This window comes from Prionailurus bengalensis, chromosome E4, assembly GCF_016509475.1.
Source record: "Prionailurus bengalensis isolate Pbe53 chromosome E4, Fcat_Pben_1.1_paternal_pri, whole genome shotgun sequence".
NCBI lineage: Eukaryota > Metazoa > Chordata > Mammalia > Carnivora > Felidae > Prionailurus > Prionailurus bengalensis.
Window position 1 is genome coordinate 18202032 of NC_057360.1, and position 22433 is coordinate 18224464.

The 22433-nt window shown below is 39.8% G+C and overlaps 1 protein-coding gene across 3 annotated transcripts in view; it reads left to right on the plus strand.

Annotated features, from left to right (window-relative positions):
* Positions 1-22433, plus strand: part of PAPPA2 (pappalysin 2) — a 273265-nt gene that overhangs the window by 39567 nt on the left and 211265 nt on the right. The gene's annotated exons all lie outside the window — the stretch shown is intronic.

Genomic DNA, 22433 nt, shown 5'->3' on the forward strand with positions numbered 1-22433 from the left:
CAGTTGAGCAGCCTCAGGGCCACGAGACACCCCACAACCAACCCCACGTCTCCTTAAGGCGACCACAGTCTTCCTCTGTTCCCCATCAGATTCCATTCCCCACACAACATCCAGAAAGAGCCTTTGTGAAAGGTGGATCAGAACCCATTACTCCCCTTCTTAATTTCTTTGTCCCCACTCTACTTAGAATAGAATCCGGATTCCCCACCTGGCTCACGGGCTCTGCTACAACCTGACCCCTGCCTACTCGCCTAGCTTCTTCCCCCAGCCACACTCACCATCCTCACTGCACAGCCACCCTGACTCTCTCCTGTGCCTGCTGAATGGATCAAGCTTGTTTTCGCCCCAGGGCTTTTCATTTTCTTGGAATCCTCTTTCCCCTGATCTTCCTTGGGTGGATTTTCTCTTGTCATTTCAATATCGACTTAAATGGCACCTCCTGGAGAGGACTTTCCTGATTTCCCCTCATTTAAGTAAGCTATTCAGTCACTATTATGTCAACTAATTTAATTCTGTATGTCACACTCATCCCTTCTTATGTTTTTCTTATGTTGGTTTGTCTCTCCTTTGCTTGAAATATCAGCTCCGTGAGATCAGGGCCCTTGTTAACCACTACAGACCTCGTGCCTAGAACAGCCCTGACATACAGTTGTTTGTCTCATGTTTATTTTAATGAATTAACGGATTTGATGTGTCTTCTGTTGTGAGACAGAAGTCAATATGAGGATTTCCATTTGATGGTCAATGCAGGGGTTGGTGAGTGTTACAGGGAGGTAAGAAAGGAGGGAGGGAGGTGGTAAACTTGTTAATTGGTGTATGTGGGCAGGGCTTCCTCATTACATAACTGGTACCTTTGTACAAATTATGAAAAGGCTCACATCTGAACTAGGGTGTAGTGTTGGTGAAAGGTGGGAAGAGTGGGTCTCAGCTCCCACCCAATACCTGAATGGCTGCCTTTGTGTTTGTTGGCCACGATTTGCAGAGTAATTCATGGTAGCCCTGTGTGGGGGCAGTCAGTTAACACCGATTAGTAGGTCGGCTTGTAGTTGAGGCATGTGATATCAAATATTGAGTATAAAATTCAGAATCGGGACACAGTTGAATTCTAGAGCCCTTGCTCCGCTAGCTATATAAACTGTGCAAGTCACTTTCTGAAATTCCGATGTCTTGTCCGTAAAAAAGAGCATGATTGCAGTGATACTTTGCCTTACCTATATCCTCGGGCTATTTGGTGAGTCAGATGAAATCAGGGATAGAGAAGTGCTTTGGTGACTGAAGTTTTCAGTGTTAAAAAACTGTCCTAATCTAACATTAGTTATTATTGTCATAATTAGACCTGACAGATGGGAAGCCTTTGTTTATATAGTAATAATAAGGGGAATTGATCACATTCCCAGAAATACTCACATAAGAAAGATTCTGTTTGGGTTTGGTTTTTAGATTTTGATAACCTTAAGCAGAAGCTAAACCTCACTAATGACAGTGGTTTCCAACTCTCTGGAGAGACAGAGAAATCTGGCTTGTTCTCATTTTTCCTCCTCACTCACTGATTACAGCAACCCACTGTCATGACTGAGAGCGTTATTCCAGGTACCGGACATCATTCTTGAGTGTCCCTTTATGTCTCTGAACACCTACAGCCACTACCCTTAACTAGGTGTTTATAACGTATTCCCCTTACTGCTGCAGAGTTGCCATGGCAACCAATCTCTTTCTAGCTCTAGACTCAGACATGTTTCAGACCATCACTTTGTGGAATAAAAGGAACTGTTTGTGCCTTTTTGATAGTTAAAAATATTTAAATCAAAGTAATACATGCTCATGGATACAAAACCAAATTGTACTAGAAAACATAGGGATGACAAACCCCTGCCTAATTTTTCCCATCTTTCTCTCCCCTCTAGCCTTGCTCCCATATTTGATTATTTTACCTGTCTCTTTTGGTACTTACCTCCGTACCTCCAAATATTGTATTTATATTACTTGATTCATTGGCTTTAAACATTGTGCATTAGGTTTCTCTTATGATAAAGAGGAGACTTTGACTCTTATATTGTCTCCTTCTTCTCCCCTCCATATTTCCAATATAGTTCTTTTACTATCTTTAGTTGAATCAGTTATATACATTTACAACATCATGGCTATGATTTCTTTCTTTTTATTTCTTTTCTTTCTTTTCTTTCTTTCTTTCTTCTTTCTTTCTTTCTTTCTTTCTTTCTTTCTTTCTTTCTTTCGCTGTAGAACAAACTATGATTCTATTATTATATTTCCTTTCTGGCATAGCTTCCTTCCCCAACCCCCCTCCCCCCACCGCCACCCTACCTGTTGAGTCTCTCTTTTTTTCCCTTTCTTCCTTCCATCATTTTTAAAAATATTTTTTAAGTTTATTTATTTATTGTGTGAGAGAGAATGAGAGTGAGTGAGCAGGTCAGGGGCAGAGAGAGAGGGAGAGAGAGAAAATCCCAAGCAGGCTCCACGCAGTCAGCTCAAAAACCGATGCAGGGCTCGAACCCACAAACCATCAGATCATGACCTGAGTGGAAACCGAGATTTGGATGCTTCACCAACTGAGCTACCCAGGTGACCCTTCCATCATTTTTGATAGTCTCAATTATCTTATCAACTAATCTATATAATGTTTTGTTTTTTTTTTTTTACACTCTTCTGGAGCTCTTCCTTCTAGGTTATTCTATTTTTCTCTCTCTTCCAATCTTTACCAGTTATCTAAGTCTGCTACACAGTTGTCATCTCAGAAATGCCCTTTGCTGCTTTTTGGATTGGAGCCACCATGTCCCGATTACCTTACCTTACCAGACATTTAACTTACAATCTTCTTTTCCTGGAAAATATCCTTAAGTAACTTTCTAAGAAAGAATGTTTTAGGTAACTTTTTTCTGAAAAACATTTCTTGAAGTATTTTCGTTTTGCCTTTACACAAAATCAATAGGTTTGCCTTGGGGTAAAATTTTGGGTCAGAAAACCTTTCCTCTCAGGTTTTTTTTTTTTTTTAATTTTTTTTTTTAAATGTTTATTTTTGAGACAGAGAGAGACAGAGCATGAACGGGGGAGGGTCAGAGAGAGGGAGACACAGAATCTGAAACAGGCTCCAGGCTCTGAGCTGTCAGCACAGAGCCTGACGCGGGGCTCGAACTCACAGACCGCGAGATCATGACCTGAGCTGAAATCGGCCGCCCAACCGACTGAGCCACCCAGGCGCCCCTCCTCTCAGGTTTTTGAAAAAAAATTCATTAGCTGCCTCTTGCTTCTCTTTTCATAATGGTGTGTCTTTTTAGAGGTGGAATTGTTGTTTCCTTTTAAAAGTTGGTTAGAATCTTAGCCTTGTCACTTGAGGGATTTTATGGTATTTTAAACAATTTTTCTTCAGTTGAGCGCTCAGTGGTCTTTTTGATCTGGGCACTTATGCCCTTACCTCTGGCAAATTTTGTCAAATTATTACATTGATACTGCTTTATTCGGTTTCCTCTGTCCTCTTTTTTCCCCCTTGAAACTCCTGAGGATGAATCTTCTGAATCTATTCTCTGTCTTTTTTCTCTCATATGTTGTAACTGTTCTTTTGTTCTTTTTTTTGGAGATTTCCTTTAGTTTATCTTCCAGCTCTTCTGTTGAATTTTTTATTTTAGCAATCATATTTTTAAGACCTTCTTATTCTTTGACTTTCTATTTTAATCCATTTTTATTTTAAGGATGCAATTTTTTTTGAGGCTAAAAATAAGATTTATTGTGATTCTTTTTTCCCCGTGCACTCTATCTGATTCATCAGTAGTCAACTTTTATCTGCTCCCCCCCCCCTTAGTTTATATCTGTCTTTCATGCTGGTAGATTTCCTCAAATGTCTAGTGCTTGTTCACAATAGGAACCACACTTTTGGATCTTTACTTATCATGATCTAAAAAAGGATAATTAGCTCTGAATTTCTTCTTTTGGAGGAAGAAATCTGCATAGTGGAGAGAACTTCTCTTTTCCAACTCCCTTATGTTTATTTCACATAAAGACTTTTCCTCCCTCTATCCTCTGCCTTGTATTCCTTATGCTGAATTTTATTATTAAAAATATTGAGTGTCTTTAATGACTCTTACTGGAAAGAGCCATATTTTGAAAAACAATTAATCAAGGTCCTGTGATGTGCCAGACACAATGAGCTAAGCAGAGGAACAAATATAAAGAATACATAAAGAGTAGGTGCTAACAACTTAGTGGAGAGTTTTAGTAATTTTGTCAAAATTCCCTGGATTTAATTTTATCAAAATTAAAAGCAGGCCAAGGCACTAAAAGCAGAATATGGAGGGGCGCCTGGGTGGCTCAGTCTGTTAAGCATCTGACTCTTGATTTCAGCTCAGGTCATGATCTTGCAGTTTCGTGGGTTTGAGCCCTGCATTGGGCTCTGCTCAGGCAGTGTGGAGCCTGCTTGGGATTCTCCCTCTCCCTCTCTCTCTGCCCCTTCTTCACTCATGCTATCTCTGTCTCTCTCAAAAGAAATAAATAAAACTTTAAAAAAAAGCAGAATATGGGGTGCAGACTGCTTTCCTGTTAGAAATTTTGCTTGGGTCATTTGAAAGGACTTCAGATTCATAGGGACGTAGAGCTCTGGATTTCTACAAGAGTCTGTGACTTGGTTGAGTTAGTGGTTGTCTCTAAATTACTCATATATAGCGTCCTATTATTACAATTAAATCACAGAGCTCAAGCTCACAACTCCATTATACTGTGACTTTGAAGGGGTCCAATTTCAACAGATGCTATAGTGGAGGACACACCTACAGATAGATTACTAACATGCATGGACAATGATTGGCATATGAACAATCCTCCTCATTTTTCAAGTCCTACTCAATGTTCTCCCTTTCCCCACCCTCAGCAAGAAATCTAGCCCAAAGGAGTTCCTCTCCCAAAGGCTCTGAGAGGAGCAGAGAGCCTGAGGAATCCAGCATCCAAACATCTGTAACCCAGATGGGCCTATCAAAGGGAGGGTATTTATCAGACTTGGGCTGGTCAGAAGGAGATATGAATTATAGATATGTTACCCAGCCAGCTGAACAGATTATCAAGATAGAGGAACTTGGCTAATGGGTAAGGAAGGCTATACAGGCCAGATGTCTCTTTGTACATAGTAGCCACCCTGGGAGAGCGTCTACAAGAGCTGAGGCAAGAAAGGGGGTGGAGAGCCCACCTAATAAAATCACAAATGTCATGGGCCACTCCCTATGGTGTGTCCTCGGAAGCCAAGCCAAGGGAATCTCTATGCCTTAAGGGAAACTCGAGCTTCCCTGACCTTTGCAAGCTTCAGCTTCTTTTTGGTCATGACTTGTTTCTGTTATTTTCCTCTCTAAAATTATGTCTCAGAGATGAAAGGCTCTTTGCTGCTGAACCCCCATTCCATCCCCTGCCCTCTCTCTCCTTTACATTTCAGAATTGAGCTTAGTATCCAGTCAAGGGTGCAACAACGTGCTTGCCTCTCCATTTTGGATTCTGTGTGTCAGATCTCAGGATACCATTATCACAGGGAGAAAAATAAACTAAAATAAAAACAAAGAAAAACAAATGGCTGTGCAGAGTTTAAGGGAGCAATCACCCATCGCCTGACCATGCTTTGAAGCAGAAAACAGGCTGCTGTGCGTTTGTTTGCAGAAGCCTGCGGTGGGCTGAGGTCTCTGTGTGTTGGTGACTCACTGTCTCTTTTCTGCCTCATTCCCTGAGTTTTGGCACTTGGGGGGGTTTGAGCAGAACTGCTGCACGTGGCAGTGCTAGAACATGGCACACCTCCCTCTGTAAGGTCCTCGGAAGGGTGGGCGGGGAGGTGCCCTGCAGGCGCAGCCGAGCGTGGCGTCTGCCCTTGGACACGGTAGAGTTTGTGTCTGGGGACAGGAGGGCAGATGCATGTGCCATCAGAGGGAACAGGTGGAGGAATCGGTGCCGCTGCACCGACTTGGATACTCAGGATTAGCCGTGCTCTGTTCACTCACCCTCTGTGGCTGTGGAGCCAGAGTAGTGGTTGGGCTGGGCCCCTGCAGTGGCGGGTCTGTTAAACATCAGCCAGGCTTCATTATAGGTTTCTTTTGAAGTTGGGATTCAAAGTTCCCTGGAGCCAAACACACACACACACATACACACACACACACACACACACACACACACACACACACACGGAAAATAAGCATAAGGGGTAGAAGAGGACAGAGAGAAAAGAAATGGAGGAGAAAGTTTAAAACAAAACAAGGAAACCTCTCAATCCCTCCCCTTCGAAATGCAAAAGCAGTGTAAGCTCTCAAGAGATGAGTCTCACCTTCTCCCACTCCAACTCCCAGCAAAGAGAATAGCAGGGAGGAGACAAGAAAACAGCTTTACAGGTCAACTTAAAAAGTCTGCCAACAAATAGAAATGTCTCCTGTTTGTTCTCCTGTGGGCCACTTTCTCCATAGTCCCAACTGGTACCCTGTTGTAGGGTAAATGGAATCCATCGTTTTTCTGTTCACCTGGCTCAGTGAACTTTTCTCCCCAGGTAAGTGAGGAGAGGTTGTTTTTCTCGTTTTTGTGGTTATTTCCTAGCCAAATAGACAGACTTGTGAGAGAGCCATGTGGTATGTCTGGGTTAAAAATATTTCCTCTTAGAAAATTTTTAGGAGAGACCCTAGTCTGCAACCACCTTCAGTTGTTCAAGATACTTGGGCATTTTCCTAGGAGTTGGGGCGCTGGCCCTGGTACGTGGTCAGATGCCAGTCTGTCTCAGATGATTTCACTTAGGGATCCCTTCCTAGAATTTATGCCTAGGAATCTGAAAGACGGCTGCACACGTACAACAAATGTGTTTTCTTTCTCTGTCTCTCTGGGAACCCTGTTTGGATGTTACTTTAGTAACTGGAGGAAAGTTAAATCTTGTTGGTGGGTCTTCCCCCTTGACCCAGAGCGGTAGGTTGGGGAGAGGGTGGAACAGATAGCATCAGAGGTTTTTCTGAGGATGTGTTTCATCGGGTGTCACTCCCTGGAGGAAGCTTCTCACTCATTAATTCCCTGAACCCCACTGTGCCTCTCACTTCTCATCAGGAGCTCTGTCTGCAGACAGGGATCGGGCTCCTTCGCTTGACACTTGGATGATGCCTACTTATCCTTCAAGTCTCAGTTAAGATCTCACTTCTTCCTTCTTGAGACCATTCCTTTGTCCTCAGATAGCAATGAGCTGTGTCGTTTGTATCACTTCTCATTCCGCCTACTGCCACCACTCTGCTCTGACCCCATTGTCTCTCACCTGTATTATTACAGTAGCCTCCTAACTGGTCTCACCCATGTTTTTCGTGCTTCTCCATCCCAGTCTGTTTTTTTAAAAATATTTATTTATTTATTTATTTATTTATTTATTTATTTATTTATTTTGAGAGCATGCATGCACAAGTGGGGGAGGGGCAGAGAGAGAGAGAGAGAGAGAGAGAGAGAGAGAATCCCAGGCAAGTTCCACACTGTCATCGTGGAGCCTGACATGGGGCTCGATCTCATGAACCGTGAGATCGTGACCTAAGTCAAAATTAGGAGTTGGATGCTTAACCAACTGAGCCGCCCAGGCGCCCCCACCCCCAGTCTGTTTTTAACATAGTAGCCAGAGTAATCCTATTAGTATAACTCAGATCAAGACATTCCTCTGCCTAGAATTATCCAGCAGCTTCCCAGCTCATTCAGAGTCCAAGCCAGTAGCACTCCTGTGACTTACAGCGCCCTATCTGATCTGTCGCTAGCTACTTCTGTGGCCTCATCGCCTACCATGCTCCCCTTGTTTACTGTATTCCAGCCACACAGGCTTTCTAATTTCCCTAGACTTGACAGACAGACTCCTACCACGTGAGCTATTCAGTGGCTTTTCACTCTGCTAGAACATTCTTTCTCTAGATCTCTACATGGCTAGTTTTCCTATTTCCTTCCAGTCTTTTTTCAAAGTCACCTTCTAGGCAGTCTCCCCCATTGACCTCATCTAAAATTTTACACACTCTTCTCACTCCTCATGATGTCTTTCTCATTTTATTTCTTTTTTTAGATTTTATCACTAGCATATGTATATATACATATATATATATACACACATATATATATACATATGTATGTGTGTGTATTAGTGATAAATGTATGTGTATATATATTTATATATAAATAAGCACACTCATATATATATGTGTATATACATGTATGTATATTTACGTATGTATATATATGTATGTATGTATATATATATGTATGTATGTATATATATGTGGATACGCATATATATATATATATGTATATATATATATATATATAGTTTTGATTAATGTCCATCTTCCCCACTTCTCTATGTTCCATTAGAGAAGCGGTTTTTGTATGTTTGGGTTACTGTTTCACCCTAGCACGTAGAATAGCAAAAGGACTAGACAAAGAGTGTTCAATAAATAACTGTTGGATAGAATGTTCTTACCTTGGAATGGTGGTTGCCAAACTATGGCCTGTGGGCCAAATTAGTCTATCGCCTATTTCTGTAAATGAGATTTTTTCGGAATGCAGCCCCATCTGGTTGTTTACTGTTGTTCATGGCTACTTTCATGTGGCAGAGTTGTGTAGTTACAACAGACTATGTGGCCCAGAAAATAAAAAATATTTACTATTTGGCCCTTTACAGAAAAAGTTTGCCAACCCCTGTCCAGGTACATACTGATCATACTATATTGTAATTACCCATTGTTGCCTCTCTTGCACAAGACTTAGGCTCTTTGTTCATACTTCTTGTAACACAGAAAGTACTCAGTTGGTGTTTTTAAAATGAATTAGCAAGTATATAAATCAAAAATCAATGACATGGGGGAAATGACAGTGTCGGGCAAGGCTTTGGGCACAATAGAGTATGCTACTCTGTGTTGAAAAAACGTTATTCAGAATACACAGTTGAATAATCCTTTTTACTGGTCTCATTACTTTGGTAGAATTGCCATATTCAGAAGTAAGTAAAAATAACTAAAGATACCCATGAAAGTGTGAAAATGTTAGCTGAGGAGGGAAAGGCTGTAAGCCATTTTATTCATTATCTCATTACTTGACTAGCAGAGCTCCCAGATGGCTCTGAAAGTATGAAACATGGAGTAAATTTTGATGATCGGAGAAAAAGTCAACTACAATAGGCAGGAAGTAAGATGATTGAGATATTAGCCAGGAGACAGTGATTGAGATAAAGAACAGATTCCTCACAAGGGATATAGCAGTCACCCTCTGTGTTTACACTTTTCTAAATAAAGGGTGGGGGGAGCACTGTTCAGGGCCTTCCCATCAGATAAAGCCTGTTTGAAATGATGTCACAGATTAGCCAAGATTCTTGCCAAACATTTTAGTTGGGCTTTTGTGGTTGTAAGAGAGGCTCACCCAAGTAAACTAAAAAATAAGAATAAAAAATAAAGATTTGTTATACAATTGCATATGGGCTGGAAGTGGAGCTCGAAGGCTCCCAGAGATGGGGCAGTTTCAGGATTAGAGGCTGCAGGATTCTCTAAATCTTAGTGCATTTGCAACATTCATGTCTTGCTGGCAGTTTGCTAGATTATTAAGAATTCCCGTACCCTTATAGCTTTAGTTTAAAACTAAACTCAGCTTGTCTTGGCTTCTGCTTTATCTCATTAACTCTTCGGATTCATATCCCATTGCCCTTTGGCCTCAGTCTTTTGCAGTATCTTGGTTCAAATGCTGGAAGCCGTCAGTGTGAATTAGCCCAACTCATCTTTACATTGGAGGCCAGCAGTCATAGGTTCCTGGCCAGCCTTGAGTTCAAGCAATTTGTGGGCAAAAGAGCAGGACAGCGGGGTTCTAAGATAGCAGTCCATTCCCAACTGGTGCCAACAATCTGGGTAGAGCGAGCTAGTTTTTTGTCTTCTCGGAGATGAAATGCCTGCAGTCATTTCTGGCACTGTCCTTTTCCTTAGATCTTAGACCTTGGTATTCCTAGTAATGTAACTCCCACAGAAGTTTAATGCCAATTTTATTTCTGGGATTTTGTGATTTAGAATTCAAAACTTAATTTGTCAGGATAATCCAGGTAAACTACCTAGTTCATAGTAGCATGTACATATCTTCCTGTGATATATGTCTGTCATCTATCTATCAATCATCTATCTGTCACACAAATGAACAAAGCACTTTGTATGAATTATCTTATTCAGTGCTCACAATAGTTCCCCAAGTAGTCGATATTTTTATTACCTCCATTTTATGTAAAGAAAACTGAAATTTAGATAAATAACTATCATTATGCAGTGGCAGAACAGGGATTGAACTCTGACTTCAGAGTCTATGTTATTAACCACCATTCTGTATTGTGTGTCAGGAATGGGTCTTACATACCTAGCAAGGTATGTAGCTCATAGTGAGTGTATAATAAACATTTGTTTATTTTAATTATATAGTGATTGTCTGGGAGAATGTATACTTGAAAAGATGAGGGAAAGGAAACGGAAATGACTGTGTACTTATTCTTAGGAAGGATGTTATATAAGAGGTGGATCCTTTAAAACATGATTAGTAAGCTGCAGGAGAAAGAGTTTGTAAGGCAAAGGAAAAAAATATGAACCAGTGTATAGATAGTCATATGCAAACCTGTTTTGAACACTATAAAAAGAACGTCTTGAAAGGAGGGGAAATTTCCTAGGGAAGAGTAAGAAAGAGAGACAATTGGAAAAGATATTGGGAAGCACTTAGATGGGCTAAAGGATTTGAACAGTGAGCAATTGGGAGCCCCGTGTTGTGTGTAGAGATATCTATTAATCCATTGATCAGCTGGTCAATAGATAGATGAACATCTCATTTAATATATATCTGTTTTAATAGCTACCATCCTTCTTGAATTTTAGATCTTCCTTTTGAGATAATTTGGCTCATCCCTGAGAGACAGTTTTTGGGATTTCCTTTATTAAATGTTTGCTAGTCATATGCTTTCTTAATTTTTATTTCTATGAAAATACGTTTATTTTACCAAACTTCTTAAAAGATAGCTTTGCTAAGTATGTAATTTTAGATTGGCTATGTGTTTTCTCTCACCAAGCTATTATACCAGAGTCTCCTGGTTTCCATTACTGCTGTTGAAAAGTTAGCTATTCAATTGTCATTCCTTTACATTTATTCTACCTTTTCTCTTAGGATGTTCTTCCCCTTGCCCCAAGATTTTATTTAAATTTAAGGTAGTTAGCATGTAGTGTAGTATTGGTTTCAGGAGTAGAATTAAGTAATTCATCACTTACATATAACACCCAGTGCTCATCACAACAAGCGCTCTCCTTAATACCCATCACCCATTTAAATTTTTTTTTTTTTTTTTTTTCAATGTTTATTTATTTTTGGGACAGAGAGAGACAGAGCATGAACGGGGGAGGGGTAGAGAGAGAGGGAGACACAGAATTGGAAACAGGCTCCAGGCTCCGAGCCATCAGCCCAGAGCCTGATGCGGGGCTCGAACTCCCGGACCGCGAGATCGTGACCTGGCTGAAGTCGGACGCTTAACCGACTGCGCCACCCAGGCGCCCCTACCCATCACCCATTTAGCCCATCCCTCCCCCCCACCTCCCCTCCAGCAACCCAGTTTGTTCTCTATAGTTAAGAGTCTCTTATGGTTTGCCTCTCTTATTTTATTTTATTTTATTTTATTTTATTTTATTTTATTTATTTTATTACTTTTTCTTCCTTTCCCCTATGTTCATCTGTTTTGTTTCTTAAATTCCACATGAGTGAAATCATAATGTATTTGTCTTTCTCTGACTTATTTCACTTAGCATTATACATCGTGGCTCCATCCATGTCATTGCAAATGGTAAGATTTCATTCTTTTTGATGGCTTTGTAATATTCCACTATGTGTATATGTATATATACCTATATCTGGGACTTCTCTCTCTATATATAGACACACACCATATCTTCCTGAGATCATTTCTTTGCCTTCAGCGTTCTGCACTGTGATATGTTTCACTGTTATTTGATGTAGATTTTTCTTTATTATTGCATTTGAGATTTATTATCATTTCTGAATTTAAGCACTCATGCCAGCATCATTTATGGAAAATTATTAGTCATGTTTCTTCAAATACATCCTTTTAATAATTTTTCTATTATCTCCTTCTGGATTTCCTATGAATTATATATTACTCTTTTTCACTCATGTCTCTTAACATCTCTTTTTTTGTTTTTACTTATTTATTTATTAAAATATAATTTATTGTCAGATTGGCTTCCACCTTAACATTTTCTTCAATTGTTCATCTTTGCCTCTCTATGTTGCATGTTTAGCAACTATTTTTGATTTATTGCCCCATTGGCCCTTTCTTCAGGTTTTGCTAACTTGCTTTCAGAACCTACCAATAAATTTTTAATTTTTATTAGTATGCTTTTTATCTTTGTAAGTTCTATTTAGTTCTTTTTCATATCTGACTAGTCATTTTAGGAATCAGTTTCTGTTACTTATTCATACTTTGGATATTCTCTTTTATTTTTAAAACCCTATTAAAGTGACAGATACATGAATTTATACCTGTGATAAAATTGCATTAAACTAAACACACCCATAAATTAGTGTGAGTAAAAGTGGGGAAATCTGGACAAGATTGGTGGATTGTACCAATGTCAATATCCTGGTTGTGATATTGTACTACAGTTTTGTAAGATGTCATCATTGGGAGGAACTGGATGACAGGTGGTTAGTATTACACTGTAGTGTTTCTTACAAGTACATGTGAATATGCAATTACCTCAAAATAAGATAGTTAATTAAAAACATATTAAGCATACTTCTATATTTTATATCAGCTAGCCTGATTGTTATTTCTGCTGGCTCTTGTTCATGGTGCCTTGTTTCCTTTGTGTTTATGATTTTTTTAGGTTTATTTATTTATTTTGAGACACAGAGCGAGAGAGCAGGGGAGGGGCAGAGAGGGAGAGGGAGAGAATCCCAAGCAGGCTCTGCACTATCAACACAGAGCCCAGTGGGGGGCTTGAATCCACGAACTGTGATATCATGACCCGAACCAAAATCAAGAGTCAGATGCTTAACCAATGGAGCCACCCAGGTGCCCCTGTGTTTGTAATTTTTTTATTGGGAGCCTATGTTCCTTAAAACTTTATCTGTCTTGTTCTTTTTTACTTCTACCAATTGTCTGGGGCACTACTAACACAAAACTAAATTTCTATGATTGGCATGAGGTTTTTTAAGACCATAGAGTATTATGAATTTGAGGTGCAAACCTGTGAGGTTTGACTGTGGTGACTTCCCAGGGGAGATTTTCAGCATCCATATCCAGTCAAGATCAGGCAATGTAAGTTTCCTTGCTGTCTCCCTTGACGAAGCGGGCTTTAATTTTTTTTTTTTTTTTTTTTTTTTTTTTTTTTGCGCTCTGTTTTTACTGATGGTACAATCCTGGAGAGTTTTGGCTTTGTGTGGGGTTCTTCCATAAAACTCCCCACCTTGACTAAACCTTAAATTTTGTTTCCTGTCCACGATTTTCACAAGGTCATCAAACTGAAATGCAAAGGCATTAAGAATGGGCAGAGCCTCAGAGAACCCAGTGGCTTCAGAAAATGTTTACTTTTGTAGATTCTTATTTTGCTTTATATGTTGACTCTGAAGATAACTTAATTTCCTTTTAGCTTTGTAATTCATTTAAAATCTATTTTTGCATTTTATGAAGAAGTTGTAGTTGTTTTCAGATATTTCCTTATACCAGAAATGGAAGTAATTTTCCAGAAAACTAACCTGGAAGTAACATACAGAATCAGTGTTATGATCCAGGGAGATTGGAGGCAGGAATGTGAGTCTCTAAGCTCCTGTAGTAGTCTACACAGGCAAGGATAACGGATTGAAAAAGATTATGGAAATTATTGTGGCATAGTGGAAAGAAATAAGAAACTAGAAATGAGCAAAACTGAGCTAGGGTTTTAGCCCTAGCTCTAGCCTAGTCACATAATTTAAGCATCTGTTCATTTATATTCATATTCATATTGTTGATACTCAGCAAATGTTAATTGAGCACCTAGTCTAGCCCAGGCACTGTCTTGGGCACTGTGGATATTGTGGTGAAGGAAAAAAATCCCCTCCCTCCTGGAGCTTATAGTTGAGTGTGAGAAGACAGTCTACAAATAACAAGTGAATACCTGATATGCCAAATGATAAGTGCTGTGGAGAGAGATTCAGCAGAATAAAGGTAACAGAGAATGTTTGCTATGGAAACAGGATAACAGGTGTCCAGGAAAGGTCTTACTGAAAAGATGATATTTGAACAGACAGCGCAAGTTAAGTATGGAGTGAGCCACATAGAATCTGGAAGATTATTTCAGTTGGAGGGAAACAGCAATGAGCTACCATGGCTGGAGTAGGATCAGTTAAGCAGAGATTAGTTGATGGAGACAGGTCACCTGGCCTGTTAGGCCATTGTGTGGATTTTAGCTTTTACTTTTGATGAGGTGGGAAGTTGCAGGAGGCCTTGAGCAGTGGAATGATATCAATGGAGAAGGTATGGAGATGTGCCTAATTGTCCTGTCTACCTCAGAGGGATATTGTGAAGTTTAAATGAGATACTACCTGTTGAAAGTGCTTTGTGAATTAAAAATACCTCCTAACTGTTTGGTGAGACATTGCATTGGGTTCAGCAGTGAGTTTGAAGAGATAGTGGAAATCCCCAAGGAGATACTGGGCAGAAGACTGAAAAAGAGATGTGAAAGAATCATTCATCTCAGTGTGGAACTTACAGGGGCAAGGTCATGCCTTATATAGAAAAAGAAGTCATCATGAAACAGAAAGCATAAGACATTAATCACCCTGATCCATACTCCTCTCCTAGACTTCTCTCTCACCTAAGTGCAAAAAATGCAAAGCTGAGCACAATGAGCATCTTTCTCTACTATGCTTTCAACAAGATTTATGTTCAGGAAGGCCTCTGTCTACCATCTGTGTTCAGTACTTAGTAGGTACTAAGAATTACCTACAGAATGAATGCTACAAAGCTGGAGGTGGGGTCATAGCATTTAGGTCGATGACAGAGTTAGGGATTGAAAATTATTTCAAGTAAAAAGTTAAAGTAGTAAATGCTGGGCTCAATACATCATGAACATTTACAGGGACGAATTTAGATTTTAGGGTATAAAAAACCCCGCATAAACCAAGCTGGTGTATACTTGTGTTTGCGGCAATCAATGTGAAAATAATCATGAGCATAAGCTTCATATGAGGCAGAAGTGTGATGTGGCCATGAAAAGTATGCCAACAATTTTGGACTCCGTTAAAAAGGGATAGAGCGCTTGATGGCTGGAAAAGATGCTCCCTCTAGACACAGTTCTGATCAGGCTCTGTCTGGAGCCTGTGCTCAGTTCTGGGCAGCAGGTTTTATGAGGAACATCAACAACCTGGAACACATCCAAAGTTTGGGGGGAGAGTGGTGATGAGCAAGATGGTAAAATAGCCTGTTCGTCATCAAGTACGGATTTGTAATGTCTCCTACTTGATCAAGGAGCCAGTATGAAGAAATGTTTAAAAAGTCACAGTGTCTTCTTTTGCCTCTCGCTTATTCTGTTCATTTGTCTACTTATTCATTAATTCATTCAGTTTCTAACAAATATTTATGGGATGACTACTATGTTTTATACACAGTAGTGGGCACAAGGGATATGATCCTTGTCTTCAAAGAGTTCAGGTGGGAGAGACAGACATACATGAATAGAATTGCAAATCCTGAGTCGAACAAAGCCAAGTGCTGTCATTAATAATCTTTGGCCCCCCGAGTCTGAGTTGCTACTGTAACTAACCCAATTTGTCTTTCTACTTTTGGTCTTCCTCCTCTTTAGCCCCAACATTAACTCTGTACACCCTCACCAGAAAAATCATTCTAAGAATCATTTGTATATTCAGCTCCTCCCAACCGGAAGGACTCATTGGAGGGTGGAGAGATGGGATTTGAAGTTGTTCTTGAAAGATGGGTAATAGAGACCAGAAGGGAGAGTATATTAGGCAGGGGATTAAGGTCAACCGAGAATTGGCATCTGTCATATAGTATAAGGAGATTTAGGACAATAACTATAATAGAAATTGCCATTTGTTCAATGTCCTCACCATTAACTGAAAATAGGGCAGCATTATGGGGCACCCTTTCTAATATTAGGAGGGCAATTTTATTCAGATTGACTTCATGTGGAACATAATACTTTCAGGTAAATACATTTTGTAATTATATCTGACTCTTCAGTAGTCTGGTCTATGCCTCTTCCATAGGTTTTAATATAATGGGGGAAAAATCATCATCTCTAATTTTGCCATTCAGGGACCTTCCTGCGTGATCGTAGATGCTTGGTCAGCAAATAGATAAAGTCACATTTCCCCCCCCCCCCCCTTTTTTGTACCATCACAGGTAGTTTTGAAAAGGACACATAGTGAAGATGGCCTGTGCCATAGTGGTCTATCCTGTCTTCAGAGTTCTTGGGGGAGTTGTCACAGCGTATTTATGTGTTTAATTTATGTGGATCACCTGATTTCAAGAATTTATGATGGTCAGCTCTAAAACTCAAATCTAAGGAATTCTTTTCTAACGTTTATTCAAGTACTTTTCTTAGTTTTGCTTCCTTATACATTTAGACTTTATTTCTTCCATGGCAAGAGAAATCCTTATGCATTTTGCATTCATATTTCTAAATAAGAGGTCTCTGGAAGAAATGTTTATCTTTTTGTTTAGGTGTTAGTTATACCAGGTCTTTCTGAAGATAGGATTTAATGTGTAATTTATATTTTCATATGATACGACAATTTAAAATAAGAAACATGTGGATAAAAAAAGAGAAAATGAGGACAGATTAGAAAAGTTAAAGTCAGTGGTGAATTTTTAGTATGAGTGCATATATTAGAATGCTAGAGTTAGAGCACAGATTTAGCTCTGAACTTCCCAGAATTGGTACAAGAAGTAACAAAGTATAGGCTACATGGCTCACTGTACTTATATGATGAAAACAAACGGCCGCTCAAGAGAACAACTGGCAGGTAACCATACTGGACAGAAATGTCTCCTGGGCACCACATATAGAGAAACCTGTGTCGTGTGATCAGCAGCCTTCCCAGGAAATGCCCTTCTGCAAAAATCTAATACTTTCTTGAAGAATCAGTCCTGCGACTGCTCTTCAGAACAAGTAAAGGTGATTTTATGACCTCAGTTTCCGTCTTTTAGAGAATGGTTGGACTAATTTTATCCTGGAACAATTTTGAAGAACAGGAAAGAGGGTAAGTAGCCCTCTGTGAAGGTAGGAGAGGAAAGATTCAGAGCCCGGCTTACAGTGGCAGATATGAACTGAAGAAAGGACACATCCTCTGAGACTGGAGGGAAGGCAGTGGAGTGGATACAGACACCTGAGTTGTTGGCAGGCAGGAAGGGTTTGAGGCCTTTTTTTTTCTGGTAGCATCGATCTTCTTGATGATGAAGGAGGAAATGGAGGGGATTGCTGACAACTAGGGGCTTGAGAAAGGTGGGGATTGTTCATAGTAGCTTCTTTTCAGTCTTTATCTGCGGAAGTGGGAAAGAGACTTAGGAGTCTCCCCCATCTCCTTCTTTCATGAATTGTTGTGAAAGAAAGTGACTCTGAAAACAGCTGCTGTGAATTTGTAAGGGGAGCAACCAAGGTAGATTATGAAAGACATGTGAGCCTACTTGGATTCAGAGTCATGGGACCTCATAACGATCTTGGAGGTCATTTAGTTCAACTTACGTTATGTTACACTACATTATGTTACGTTACGGTTAAGGAAGCTTGCCTTAAGTCACAAAACCAATTGATTGATTGAATAACCCAAGGGGAGGTTGTCTTACTGCCAGTTGTTTCTTCAACTGCACCTAACTACTCAAGCTGCTAGGCAGAAGGCAGAGGACTCTTCATTTCACTTTCCCATTTCATTCTATACCTCTGCTTCACTCCATAACCTGAGAACTATATTTTGGAGTTCAGAAGACTCCAAAATTCTTAAGTAGACTCCTTGCCTAGGTGGCCATGTGCTTCTCAGGTCTATTGGTTTCATAAAGTAAAATCATTAATAGGGGCACCTGGGTGGCTCAGTTGGTTAAGTGTCTGACTTCAGCTCAGGTCATGATCTCATAGTCCTTGAGTTTGAGCCCCTCATTGGGGCTCTCTGCTGTCAGCACAGAGCCCGCTTCTGATCATCTGTCTCCGCCCCGCCCCCGCCCCTTCCCCACTCATGCTGTCTCTCAAAAGTAAACATTAAAAAAATAAAATCATTAATAAAGTAGATGATACTGAGGATAAAAATAAGAAGGATGATCAAAAGAAGATGTGAAGTAAAGTTCAGAATAAGAATAAAGCCCAGAGCTGCCCGTCACTATGGGTAATGTGACTCTCAGGAAATTAGAATGGGCTGACCCTGTGGTGTCCATGGCTGGGTGCCCCGGGAGCCTGCTGGCTTGGTGACCAAACAGCTTCTTTCTTTGCAGTTGGCATTGAGAGCAGCATGTAAGTCCCAAGTTTAAAAGAACAAAAAGAACCATGTTCCCATGCCTCATTGCAGTTGCTATAGAAGAGGTTGGGAAATAAAGGAAAATTCCAGCGATGGATGGGCTAAGAAATCCCTATCATTTTTCCACAACAGGCAACATTCTTCTGCTTTGAAGAGTGAATAAATCATTAACTCAAACCAGGGTGGGGGACAAGGAAGGAGGTTAAGGGAGATAAAGAGTTGATGGTGAAGGAAAAGAGAGGACAAGTGGAGGAAGGAAACAGCTAGGGTAGAGAGGCACCTTGTCCTTTTCTTTGTAATTTTCTTGAAATTCTTAATTTATCAAGTTTTAATGAGAGTCAGATGGAGAGCAGATTTTCAGTTGCCACGTGGAGGGTCTGCCTTAGCCATTTCCCTGTAGGTATGGAAGCTCTGTTAACTGGGCCATAGACTGTCTGTCCTACAGTGGGAGCTGGTGTTAGGTCAGAAGCCTATCGAATGAGCTCCATTACTACGTATGAAAACTTCAAAGGCTGGCCAGAAACGAAATAAATCCTTTGAGATTGCATTTGTTTCTTAATTTTTTTTCTGTCGAGTTTCATGCAAGGTCCTCCTCAGGCATCTAGAACCCTTCACATTGTATCTAAATGGGGTTTTAAGACAATGGTTGGGTTCACTGAGTATACTCCACAGGAGCGTGGAAGAGACTTCAAGTCAAAGTAAACTCCATGGGATACTGAAGAGGCAATCCTTCTTAGCGAGAACATCTTATTGGTTATGATGACTTGTCTGAAGATCTGAACTGCTCTCCTAGTTCTTCCTTTCATGGATGGTTAAGACTTAAAAATAATGGTTTTTGAGCAGTGAAAACGATGTTTGCAGTGAGCTAGGTCACAAACTAGAATTTAAGAGCTGTGAATGAGTTATGTCATGACAGAATCCCAAGATATTTCTGATCCCAATGAGTACTAGCTTATGTAGACTCTTATCTTTAGTTCCTCCATTTTGGAACTTGAGATATTTTAGTATCAAGTGAAACCTTGTACTCCTTGGATCCTGTAGACTCTATTTGGTGGCCTCTGCTTATGGTTCATACTGTGAGGCCTATTTTGCCAAAACAGCTTTTCAAGACGAGTGACCTGGACCTTCAGATATCATCAGATCCATGCCCTATCTTCAGAGATGGGCCACTGTTGACCCGTGTTTATTATTAACCACACCCAAATAACCTAACAAGGCTATTTCACCATATTTCAGTCAACCACTCAAATGTGCAGGAAATAAGAAAGACTTCTGCCTTGGGGCCCATGCTGTGCTGTTTGGTATAAATTAATTGGTATTTCAGTAAGTGAACTTTTGTCAGTATACCCATCTATAATGGGTATGTTGTGAAGAACATACTGACTAAAGTTGAACACTGAAATCAAGAAATTTTATCATAAGCATTCATGTATTTGTTTATTCATTTATTCAAATAGTATTCGTAAAGTATGCATGATGCACTACATCATACCTGAGTATCTAAGTACTGTTTCTCTGTGAGATTTACTGAGGTGAATAAGGGATAGTTTTGGCTATTAGAGATTTCTGATCTCAGGCATTCATTAATTCAACAAATACCTTCTTTGTATACTAATAATTAAGGCAGGATAAGAGAAACCACCTGGGACTGTCCAGGTAAGCCAGGACAAATGGTTGTATATCAGGGAAAGGTTTATGGAGAAAGTAGCTGTTAACCTGGACCCTGATGTACATTAAGACCACGGTCACATATCCTCCTTCATGTACATTGTACCAATAGCTCTGTCCTTCACATGTGTGTCTTGTAGCTGTCTTAGCATTAAATAGATGGTAGTTAAGTTCTCTTGGTCACTAATTGTCTTAAAAAGAGGTTTTAAACTAACTTAGATCAACGTTTTCTTTAAAAAAAATTTTTTTTAATATAAATTTTTGAGAGACAGAGCCTAAGTGGAGGAGGGGCAGAGAGAGAGGGAGACACAGAATCTGAAGCAGGCTCCAGGCTCCGAGCTGTCCGCACAGAGCCCAACACGGGACTCAAACCCACGAACCGCGAGATCATGACCTGAGCTTGAGTTGGATGCTTAACCAACTGAGCCACCCAGGTGCCCTGATCAACGTTTTCTGTATAGAGGTGACAGTTTTGTTATCTGTGTCAGAGAAGGTACATGAATTTTGACCTAGGTACCAACTTTAACTGAATAAGTTAGCTGGTAAGTTCCTGAAGCATGGTTTTAAAAAGGATTCGGAATGTTGTATTTGGTTATCAGTGGACCTACGGACACAGGAGGTCAAATTGGTGGTACTCATTTGCTTTCTCTCATGAAAGGATTTTATACATAAATCCAGCAGGAGATTTTCAACAGTAAATATATATCATTAGCTTACCACTTTCAACTGTACAATCTCTTGGGAAGAATAAAAATATAGCTGATCCTTGAACATCTTGGGGATTAAGGGTACCACCTCCCTGTTGAAAATCTATGTGTAACTTTTGACTCATCAAAAACTTAACTACTGATAGCTTACTGTTGAGTGGAAATCTTACCAATAAGTCAATTAACACACATTTGGTAAGTTATATGTATTAGACACTGTATTCTTAAAATAAACAAGCTAGAGAAAAGAAAATGTTATTAAGAAAATCAAAAGGAAGAGAAAATACCTTTCCAGTATTGCAATGTATTTATTGAAAAAATCTGCATGTAAATGGAACTGTGCAGTTCAATCTCATGTTATTTCAAGGGTCAACTGTAATGAAATTAAACTGAATTTTCCATGAGTCTTTCTATAATCTGTCCTTTTCCTTTTTCATATGCATTTGAATTAGCTTAAATGTATCAGGTAATAAGGTCATCTGCCAAGACTTTGAGACACATTAGTGAATGCTACTGTGCTGTTAGGAAATTATGCAGTGGGACCTGTAGTGATTTATAAAGTAACAGAGGAAACTCATGATAAAACAATATGCTATTTTGAAATAGTGGCTAATTTTGGGGAGGGTATTATGGTGTATTGAAGGGACCACTGGAATGGGAGCTAGGAAACTTGGATCTCTTGTTCAACTTTGCTATTGCTTATATGATGCTAGACAGACCACCTGTGTCTTACGGCCATAGTTACTTAGTCTTCGAAAGAAGAAATTAGATCATTTCTTGGGGTTCCACTTCCAAACCGGTATTGTCTGGTCATTTCAAATCAAATTCATTTTATAAGTCCTGGGATTAGCAGGTTTTTGTCTACAAAAGGCAAATAGTAAATAGTTTAGCCTTTGCAGACCATACAGTCTCTGTCTCAACCACTAAACACTATTGTTATAAGTGTGAAATCAGTTGCAGGCAAAGTGTCAATGAATGGCTACGACTGTGTTCCAATTAACCTTCATTTACAAAAACACCCAGTGGCCCACAAGGCTCTGGTTTGCCAACCCGCATATAAATATATCCCTGCAGATGATATCTATTGTTGACTAACAAATTAGTCCAAAACATAGAAGCTTAAAACGAACTTTTGTTGTTTCACAGTTTCTGAGGGTCAGAAATTAGGGAGTGGCCTAGCGGGTGGTTCTGGCTCAGAGTCTGTCAGGAGGCTACAATCAAGATATCAGACTGGGCTATAGTCATTTGACACTTGACTACATCGAGTTCTAAGCTCATTTATGTGGCTGTTGGCAAGAGGTATGAGTTCCTCATATGTGGGTCCCTCTATAAGGCTGTTCACTACGTGGCTTTCCTTAGAGAGGATGAGTTGAAAGAAAACTCAAGATGAAAGCTTCAGACTTTTTATAGCCTAACTTTGGAAATACGTCCCATCACTTCTGTCTCTATTCTATTTATTAGAAATCGGTCATGAAGCCCAATCAATACTCAAAGGGAGGGGATTATATAAGGGTGTGAACACCAGGTGTCAGGGATCCCTGAAAATCATCAGTGATGATG